At 41.9% G+C, this 10,676-nt stretch overlaps 1 protein-coding gene across 4 annotated transcripts in view; it reads right to left on the reverse strand.

Annotated features, from left to right (window-relative positions):
* Positions 1–6,587, reverse strand: part of LOC135940896 (ecdysone receptor-like) — a 92,762-nt gene extending 86,175 nt beyond the window's left edge. For 2 of the 4 annotated variants that reach the window (XM_065486011.1, XM_065486009.1), the window contains exons 1-2: positions 6,146–6,586; positions 4,475–4,669 (exon numbers count right to left, since the gene is read on the reverse strand). The gene's annotated coding sequence lies outside the window, so the exon portion shown is untranslated. Of the gene's footprint in view, positions 1–4,474; positions 4,670–6,145 lie in introns of all 4 variants that reach the window. The other 2 variants (XM_065486012.1, XM_065486010.1) reach the window with 2 other exon arrangements.
* Positions 6,588–10,676: the final 4,089 nt, after the last annotated feature.

Here is a 10,676-nt window from a genome sequence, read left to right on the forward strand (position 1 = left end):
AAAAAATAGAGTATAAAAATACCAACCATTTTAAAACAAAATTCTGATACTGAGTATTACCTTGAACGTCAAGAGGCACGTGGAGGTTTGAGCCTAAAAAGGTGCTGATAATGTTGTTTCTTGCCACAAAAACAAACATATAATTTTCCCAAACTAATATCACCTAAAAAAGATATAAAGTCAACTTCATTCATTAAAACACAGAAATCACTGACCCAGAAAGTGGAAAAATGTTGCCTTGAGTTTTGGGGGAGCCATTATTTTTTAGTTTCTGTCAACGGCTCCAGCCAACAGCGCCAAATATAATGCGTTCAGCTGCACTATTCCCTTGGCCCAGCTGCAGTTTTTCGTTGGCGCTGCTGCAGTTTCGCCAGCAGGCCGGTTTGTTGCGGCGGGCGTTGGGGCCGGACTGATATTGATCTGGGGTGTGCATTCGGCGGTGGCACGGCAGTCAGGTTCATGGTTGTTCACAGCGAGGTCTCTCGGTATCGATTGGCCCAAGTGCAGCCGTAGTACGGTAGACGCCGCAAGCAGAATGAGTGCAAGCAAACTACATGGCCCTGCACCGCGCCCACCTTGCACCGGCCTAAATTTTGCTATAATTGCAGTTTTTCAACCGTAATGACATTTTTATTTTCAGAGCAATGCATTCACGCTGGTAAATTGGTTTAAAAAAAACACCAACCATGAATTTATAATCATCTGGACTGACGCTTAACTGGGCAGGGTCTTAAAATCAGTCAAGCCGTTTACCGGAAGTGTCACTCTTTCTCACATGTTAAATTAATGCTTAAGTTGTGCGTATATTAAAAGGTATTTGATGATATTCCTACAAATTTATTACGTGGTCGAAAGTTTGAAAACGCCGTTTTAGAGATGTGTGTTGTTGTTTTCGGAAAGAAGACTTAAAAATTTATGTCGCACGTCCCACATCTCTTCGCGTGGTGCACTATTTAAACATCAAAGCCTCGTGGTGTGATTACGCAAACGATTCTCAATCAACCCCTTCATTTGAGCACAGAAGCAAATTACGCAAAAAAAAAGAAAGAAAGAATACACGTTCCATTGTGTGGTGCTAATGAGCAAAGCCAGCTCTGCGAAGAGAAAAATAATTCCCTATGGCCGTCCTAATTTCAAAATAATGGCACTGGTCCAAATCCACAAATCTCGCTGAGAAGAAAAAACAAGAGGAAAAAGCACGTTGTACAAATTTTGCATGTCCGCGCCTGCGGACTTAATCTGTTTGAAAAGCTGCTCTGAATGGAAGAAGTTTGGTGGCGGGCTTTGACACCAAATAGCGTTTCCTCTCGCCTGACTAGTCTTATCTCTTTTGATTATGACACGTGGCGCAGCAATCATTTAATTTGCTAATCAAAACAACAACTCGCGAGACAGCTAAGTTCAAAATCCAAATAAAATGCAAATATTGAATAAATAATTATGAAATTCATGTGGACCATTTTGTGGCTATCGAATGATGAACCAACAAGCGAAAAACAAATTGCTAGATGTTCAATGCAATGTAAACAACCACGCCAAATCACTCATCATTTTTATTGACACTACGTGTCGGATTATACAATATCACCATTGTTGGTATTTAATATCACCATTGGTATTTTTTCCAAACAATTATCATACGTTTAAGAGGGAACAACAACCACAGTGAGATTTGGTTAGCATTCAGCAAGAGCTTCCGTTGACTTTTTAATGTCAGTTCATGCTGTATATTTAATATATATGCTGTCCCAACTTCCGCATTTTAATGTCCAATTAAAAAAGCATCAACCTTGGTATACCTTGGACGGTAATCAAACTTCCCCGTCCAAAAAATCACACACATTCGTACCAAAAGCTGCAAGTATCGCATAAGTCTTTGCTTGGCGTTGTCCGCACTCGCGCAATGGACAGCCGCTATATCTGTGCAGAAAAGCGATAAGTGTTATCAGCTCTTTTGAAACGGGGTCAGGCCTCCCACAATAGGCTGGCCATTAATAAAATGCACTAGTGCTGCATCGGGCTGCTTGCCTTCAACTTTAACTCGGCGTGCATTGAGTTAAGGCAGCCAGCCAGTGTATGTCATGGGCAGAAAATAATGCACCACGTGGACCAGCATCCAATTGACCTCGACCCGCGGCGCGCCGAGCGACCAAACGGCGCACACCAACCCCAGCAGCAGGAAATTCTGACTTTCCAAGAGCCTGCCTTTGATAATGCGGATCGTTGCCACATAACAGCGAAATTTAGAGAGGTGGTTGACTCCCGCAGAACTGGGTCGACTGATAAGCCGCGAAATTGGCGAGATATCCGCGACAAGCGGGCATGGTGCGTTAGTTAATTTGGCTTGATTAAAAGGATGAGTCGCACTCATATTTGCCAATGACGACAACACTGTCACACATAGGTCTAATGCAACATCAAGCACTATTATTTATTGTATGACAAAAAAAGCTTTTCCGTGCTGTATTTGCTCGCAGTTATATAATTTGTTGTCTATCCATGTCAGGCTTATCATTTTCAGTTTGGCCAGGTCATCCGATACCAGGCCCATTCCGGCTCTGCCCTCCCGGGTAGAGTTTTAGCGAGATGTTTGCAAGGAATGGTGCCTTTTCTCACTATGTGCTTTTTTAAATTTTTTGACAAACTGTTTTTTAACATGTATGTAAATTTTTTACGGTGAGAATAAACAATCAAATAAATAAATAAATAAATAGATACCCGAAAATCGTTTATTCTCCCGTTGTTGTTTATATGCTAAAATTAAGCGCGATTTTCCCTTCGTGTGTTGCTCGCGGCTCTAGCATTATTTGCTCTCTTCTTTGGAGAGAAGACAGCGGTCCGTCCCCGTTTGCTCATCTCTCCAAGCAACGCCGTGGCCTTTTTTAGAATGTCGCCGCTAAAGAAATGGAAACCTGTCGGTCGGCATTATTTTACTTTCAGCCCGTTTGCTTTCTAGTCATCACACAACGCACTCACGAATGTAGTACACACACAACGCAAAGTGGTGCATTCGAGATTGAAAGGTGCTTTTGGAATGCGATTCACGCTTTCCTTCCTCCATTGCGCATTGTTGCGAATATTTGCTCCGGCAATTACTTTAGAATTCAAAAATAATAATGCTTTGCTTTTTAGTCAAATATTTTGAAATTTGGGTAACTGAAAGATATTTATGGAAAAAACAAATACAATCGCTTTTCTTTTCAATCTGTTAGGAATTTTCGTCTGTCATAGAAGTTCCAAGCACAAAGCTTTTAAAGTACCTTGGAGCACATATAATATTTTTTAATCTTTCCATTTTACCATTATCTATGTAAAGCTATTCAGACTACCTTTTTAGAGCCACATTATTCAAAACACTTTGCTCACCTTCCATGATTATGATAGCTTAACGTAACAGCCTACTTATAACTCAAACTCTACACAGTTTCAAAGCCAATAGCGCTTATTAATAGCATTGCACGCGCCCAAGAACAGTATCCAGGCAGAGGAAAGGTATACGCTAGCAATCTTTTTGCAATCGTCTGATGCAAGCGTCGCCTGCCATTCTCCGCTCTCGGTTGCGAGGTGCACCTACACCTCCGTGCGAATATAATGTATCCGCCGCGCCACTGTCGCCGCGAGATGGATAGCGTTACCTATTATTGCGAGATTGCGAGTGGCCTTCAATTGTTATTTACTCTCTGGAGTCGTGCTGATCGCTGCAAGCTTAAATTCAATTATTGTTATTCCCTCTCTGCCCTTACTCAGCCGACGCGTGTTCATCTACGCGGGTGCTCGCAACTCGCAATGCCGTCATAATTGCAGCATTATTTGCATTGGACGGCTCGATTAAAGAGCGGATAAGAGGTGCACGATCAGAGAGAGCGCGCACTTCGCTTTGTTATTGGCAGATGCATTTTTATATTGGCTTTGATCATGAGACTCGGTGCAATCTGAATTTTTTATGCAATCTAGAGGCAGAGCTTGTTCAAGTAGCGAAAAATATTTTTTAGCTTGTGATTAAATGGGGACTGAAAATTTACCAATGTATTTGCGTAGCCAGTGAATTTTCAAAATTAATTAAAAATCTTGCAAAATATAAAGTATATTGATTGCATCATACTTAACAAACAAAAATTGGGAAAGGCAAAGAATTATAATATTTCAATGTCTTGACTCCTTTTGAAGAGGAAATGGTTGGTTTGATCACAGCACAGAGTACAGCAGAGAGCAGAATAGCCACTTCTGTTTATTGGTATGCGAACTAAACGCGACCAAAGTTACCCTCTCAGTCGTAGGTAATTTGATAAACTTTCAATAGAGAAATATTTCTGTTTAATCTTCAACTTGTTCGCGCGTCTGTTTCGACCCTCTAGAGCACTAGATGCAATTAATCGTCAGGCCATTAAAAATTCGACCTTGTCCTCGCGGCTGTGCACCGGCTTTCAATTAGCGATCAGGAAAAACTATTTATACGCGCAGGAAAGTCACTCACCTTGGATGCAGACGCAGCGGTCGGTCTTTTTTTCGGTGTGCACACTCGAGTGACTGTCTGTCTATCTATATACTCGAACTTAGTCTACACACAGTTTTTGGACACGCAAAGAGAGTCAAAACACTGAACGCCAGAGAGAATGTGGTTCTAGTTCACCAAGCACACTCGCGGGATGATGGATGTGGGCGTCTCCCTCTGAAACACAAACGAACCAAGCACATTATAAATGAGTTTTCGGCTTCAAGCATTTCCATTCAAAAGGACGGGCACGCATGCTGGGCATTATCGACTTTTCGTAACGCCAAACGTACAGTGGGTAAAAAAATTCCATTGTTTTTTTAATACTTTTTATCTGCTTAGGCTTGGATTCTGCACGATTTGACGGTTGTCCATTGCACCCTGCCGTCAAAATAACAATCCCATCTTTTTACAAAGCTAAATGTAATTTGTCAAGGGAGCTGTGTTAGTTGGATTGAGCAGCGCAGGTATTTTACTATTGGCAGCCATTGCAAGTTGCGTTTCTCCCGATTTCTCCCCCGATGGCCTAACTGTATTTTCCACCCCTACCATTCACCTACCTCCCCAAAAGAATGTTTTAGGGGAACGCGTCTCGACCTGTTTTCAACAGAACGATGACCTGGAAACCTAACAGTCTGTTTCTTTCATGGCAAAACTACTATTTGAATAGCGATTAAATGCTCTCTCGTGAATTGTATGTTTCACAAGGAAAATGTTGAGATAGAATTAATTTCAAATTCGATAAATTACTAAAAAAAAAACTATCAATACTACTCTCGGAATTGAGACTTTGATCAGCTTGATGCATTATCAATTAATCTCGTCTAACAATTATCAGATAAGTAGACTCAATAAATTAAAATACGCAATTAATTTAGTAGCGGAAATGGTATTCTTGTCTGAACATCTATTTTTGTGGCATTCAAAAACTGGAATATAAACTATCAAAATTAAAAATAAAAATTATAGATAAACAAGCCCAAATCGATGCAAATAAATCAATTTTTAAGCTTGATATCAACGCTTACAAAATGCACAGTAGAATTTAGAAATATAGGCACAAACACCTTTATGATGTTGGCATTAATGAATTTACAAAAGGTTTTTTGTCATCTCAAAAGAAAATTTGCTTTTTAAAATTTTCCGTCGTCGGTTTAAAATTACAATGCGTCGTTTGATACCCGGGCCAATCGTTCTCACAAATTCGGGGTGTACAGTTGTCAGCTAAATTTACTCCCTCATCGGCGCCCTCCCTTCACAATATGTGCACGCGTACGTTGCGTACAAACGGGAAGTAAAACTGTAAACACTACTACTCATTTCAGTGCTCCTCTCGCAACGTCGATATGATTAGATAAACGTCTGAAACAAACATCCCGCCAAAATTAAATTCAGCGTATGTATTGGCCGGCCGATGGCGAGAGTAGAAGAGCAAATTAACACAGAGCGAAATGCAAATTTGTGCACTCGAGGCCTTGACAGCTGAGTGGCAGCCTTTTAAGTGGTAGATTCGCGTGTGTGCCATCGAGCAAAGGGGGTGAGGGGACAGAGTGCCGAAACCGGCTGTTTTGACAGGTGAAACCTTGTCGCGAATTGTGCCGGGCAACACGTGCAAATCGGCCAGATTGGCAAACACGCTCATACACAACCCACCGTAAATCAGCTGTGGCGAGTGTAAACAAGGGAGAGGGAGTACCTAGACGATCGACCCTGGTGCCGAAAGCGCTGCCGAAAGGCCGATTCGGTGCTTCCGCTGTCAGCTGACCTAGATTTGGGCTGCTGGCTGCCTAGCTGGCAAGCATCGCAAGTGAGAAGTCGAAGTGAGAGCGGCTGCGAGAGTAAAGCAGAAAGCAAGCTCGGCCACTATTCACCCTCCGAGTCTACTTATTGGGGCCGATATCCTCGTTGCTGGCGACAATGCACGATTTCGGCCGCACTGGTCGACGTACGGCCGCACCAACACCCGATAACGGGCCACAAACACGAACCAGAAGGCGGGCGAAATGGGCGCACCCGTTCACTGCGAACGTATACACGACTCGATGACTTTTGATGTCTGCTTGCTTGGATGCCTGTTTCGTTGCCGGAGCCGCTCGGCCTGCTTGCGCTGCTGAGGCTCGAACGCAGGGGTGGGAGAAGACTTGCTGCCGCCGCTAGCTCAGCCTACCGTTAGACCAGCAAACTAATTTGCTTACTCTCGGCTACAACACTGGCGCCACGAGATTCTCCATCCTACCAGTTGAGCCATGTATTTTCTTAATTATGCTATCATCGTGATAAAATTATATATACATATATTAAAAATAAAGCTTTCTATATTTTGAAGAATATTTAAAATTGAACTCAGGGCTTGTTTCCACCTCAGTCAGAAGTCAATTTTTTACTATACCAAATATTTTTTGTTCGATTATCCCAATAAAGCACTTTTAGTTTTGTCTTTTTCGCTCCTGAATTTTCACTTTTCTTACATTAATAATGCTGACCAAGATTTCATTTTAAGTTAATCATGATATTTTTGAACCTCTGCTTAAGTGCATTGGGTCCTACAACATCACCTCTGAGCGGATAACATGGGGCCGGAGTGGCCGCAGAGGTGCTTGGGCCCAATTTGGCCATATTTTCACCTCCCCGCACCAAGGTTTATGATCGAAACGCCAGAAATTTGTCCATTTAAAGCCTTTGGAAAGCTGCCGAAACCAGCAAGTGGTGAGTCGGCACCTCGCATATTTTGAGTCAAATAGGAATTGATATTTTTACAGACTATCCGCGTACATTTTTCGCCACACTACTCACGTATCAATTAAAATTCTTGCTGATGAAACAATTATTTCAGACGGTCTCTGCTCCCCAACATTAAAGGGATCAAAATGGCGATCTCTCGAACTTGAGCTTACCTGAACTCTATTCAATTAATTATATTCAGATATCCAATTTGCCAGAGTAAATTTAAATTTGAACTTACCATTAGACACTCACGTTTACTCTTCGCTTATTAATTTTGAAAAATTGTTATAATTCTCAGATGTAATTTTCAATTTGTTTATTAAACACAAGTTAGTGTACAACAAATTCGATTAAGTAAAAAAATATAAGGTCAGTCATTTGGCTGGCAATTGTAATTTTGAACCTTTTTAAGGATATTTATATGGAGTAGGATTTATCGGTTCCCAAAATACCGACCTTTTTTCTTCAGTAAATACACAGTCAAACTTGTGCACTAGTTATTTTCCTACTTTTTTTGTTTACCTGCGAACAATGCGGCTTTCAGGGTGGCGGTGAAGTGAAGCCCAACACAGAAAATGCGTTACGGAACAAATTCCTCCCCCCTCACACATTGTCCTCTCGCCACTAGGGGGTTTGGTTGGTTCTGATTTTTCATTCATTGTCAGAGAAAAGAATCAGGTACAAATTTTGTCCATGCTGGCATTTGAGAATATATGTGTATTGTATTTAACAATTTATGCGTTAAGAGGTTTCAGTAGACAGAGCACGCGCATATACAACATGCGGTTCTGAAGGCCACACAAACAAACATTAAACCCAGAAAGAATAAAGACAACCCAGGGGCTTCTAAAAAAAGTTTGAAATAGTAAAGATCAATAGGCGCAGCTAGGAGTCATATTTTTTGCGATGTTCAATATTATAAAAATACGTTACTAGTTTGGGTATGTTCGTACGTGGTCACCATGGTTTAAAGCTTTATCCAAGAAAGACGGAGATCTAACCATGCCGTTGGCTAGAATTGTTGAGCACATACTTTGCTTGCACTTTACACTTGATGTTTGGGGGTCGAGTGCGGGCTAATTTGCGCCTGCGTTTGCCTCTCTTTCACTGCAAAAACGATTCCATTCGATTTAGGTGGATAGCGAAAGCTTTCCAGTTAGCTCTGCTGGTTTTACACCTTCCCGGCATGCGTGAATTAATTTGACGCGACAAATGTTTAGCGTTTCAATAAAAGACCTCGGTGCGACACTAATCCTACAATCATTTGTATTAATTTTTACAACTCTTTGCTGCTTCTCTTAAACTGATTCCTTTTATTGAACGTTTCAAAATATGATACTTTTCACTCTGTTCACCACAAAATCTACATTTACAAATATCCTGGGGTTATAATGATGCATCTGATTTAAACAGAACAAATAGTGATATCCAAGGCATGCAAATCGAGTAAATACATCCTTTATTACTATTTTAATAACATATTTCTCGTTTTTAATTTTTCTATCTCTAAAAAATAAATTTCAAGCCGAGAATGCTAGCATAATTTTTGCTTTCTCGTTCATTGGCTTGTACGCAAATTATTATAATGCTGTGCTAAAAGAGCGCACTGGGAGCGCCTTTGTAATAAAGTTTCTACTCTGCGACCCCGCGTCTGCTGTCTGCTCTGCGGCATCAGCCAATTTACTTTTTACCCCGGTACGCCTTATTATCATTGCCATTCTTCCCCGGCAGACTCTGCGTCTGGGATGGCAAGCTCTTCGACAAGAAAAGGAAATTAAGCAGAGCACACGCACACTTTTTGCTCCGTCCTCTCGCTCATCGTCAATTCATCCTTTGGTGCGCTGGGCGATTTTGCACATTGTGCACCAGAGTGAAGATCCACACACACACAAATGTGCGCTTTTCATCTCTGCAGGCGGCGCCAAGGAGACATTAGCATGTAAGAGACAACTTATACAACACACACAGAAATTCTTTCCTACAACCAGCGCGTATTCATACTCTCTTATATTCGCAGCCTCTCTTTCTCTCAGTCAGGCCGGATAAGAATAAAAAGCCGGGAGAGCTTCGCCGAACAGCCAGCAGGTCTCTCTCTCCTTCTCGTCAAGATTCTGCATTTTCTCGTCACCATCATGCCTGCATTTCAATCTATATTGGCGACGCTGGAGTACACGTTCTGAATTACAATTCATCGCGTCGTCGCTCTGGCAGCAGAGCTTCTATCTGCTGCTGCACCCACTTTTTGCTTTGCTTCGCGCTCCAGACAGACCGAATTTCAATCAAACGGCTTTTCACTTGCGTTGAGAGAATCAGCCCCAATTTACTACTGCGGCGCGCTCTGATTGACTATTGTGTGGAAAATGAGGGAATCAATCAAGTTGATTAATCATCTTACCCCTGTGGCTCTTCCTCTTGCAAAACGAGCGTTCAAAACTCTGCAAAGATAAACCTTTGACCTCAAACGTGTATTTTTCTGGTTGAAATGCGTTCATGTTACCAGCTGAACATGCGCAGCTCATAATTTTACACTCTACTATATACTGAAATGTCTTGGAAATTCAATCAGCTTTTTTAATTGAACCTCTGCTCAGCCCTTCCCATGGGCTATGAGCTCACCGGGTTTCCTTTAGGTCTCATTACACCGCTGAGCGGATAACATGAAACAAATGGCCAAGTGGCTGCAGAGAAGCTTGGGCACAATGTGACCATCTTTTCATGTCTTTACGAGTCGAGAGCCTATTCTCTTAAGCCAAGCTTCTAAAGGGTTTGACGGCTTATTTAGCGCGTCGATAAAGCAAAGAAGGGTTGTATCTTTGAGTACCATACCTGTGGTTATTTATTAATGTGGGACGTCGTCGCAAGCACTACAGAGCGGCTACCCCTAAGGCTGAGCGAGGGGAAGAGAGCAAGAACCTGCGTCGGACACGGCCTACGGTTAGGAGAGACAGGTCGTCTGCCTCGGGACCCGGGACTGAGAAGAGAGAGTCTCTCGTGCGGGGTAGTTTTATGTCTCAGGCTCCTCCCTTCGCTCTCCCCTTTGGGCACCCAAATAGTAAACATCGTTCATATCAATGTTGATCGTATTATCGTCAGGTAAACTCCTGACACCTGCTCAAATATCTTTTAACAAAACAAATTTTTCATCAACTTTCAAATGATAAAAGCATAAAATTCAGCATACTGCAGAGGAAATCTGTCTTACATTTGTGGTCAGGGAAGTCTTTCTATTGAAATTATCTTTTAGCAAATCAGTTCCCTTTACTTTTCACCTCCGCTAATAAATTATAGACTCATTTTGCATGGTGAATAAAAGTCACAATCTCTCATGGCACGGCGCAAGGATGCGGGGAGAGACCTCCAAGGTGGCGTTGGCTATTAGGTAACAACCATAAGCACTCTCTATCATCGTTTTTATTTCCGCGGTATGGCGACCTCGAACGGTCGAGTTAGTTGCCATTAT

Source organism: Cloeon dipterum, chromosome 3 (assembly GCF_949628265.1).
Source record: "Cloeon dipterum chromosome 3, ieCloDipt1.1, whole genome shotgun sequence".
Classification (NCBI taxonomy): domain Eukaryota; kingdom Metazoa; phylum Arthropoda; class Insecta; order Ephemeroptera; family Baetidae; genus Cloeon; species Cloeon dipterum.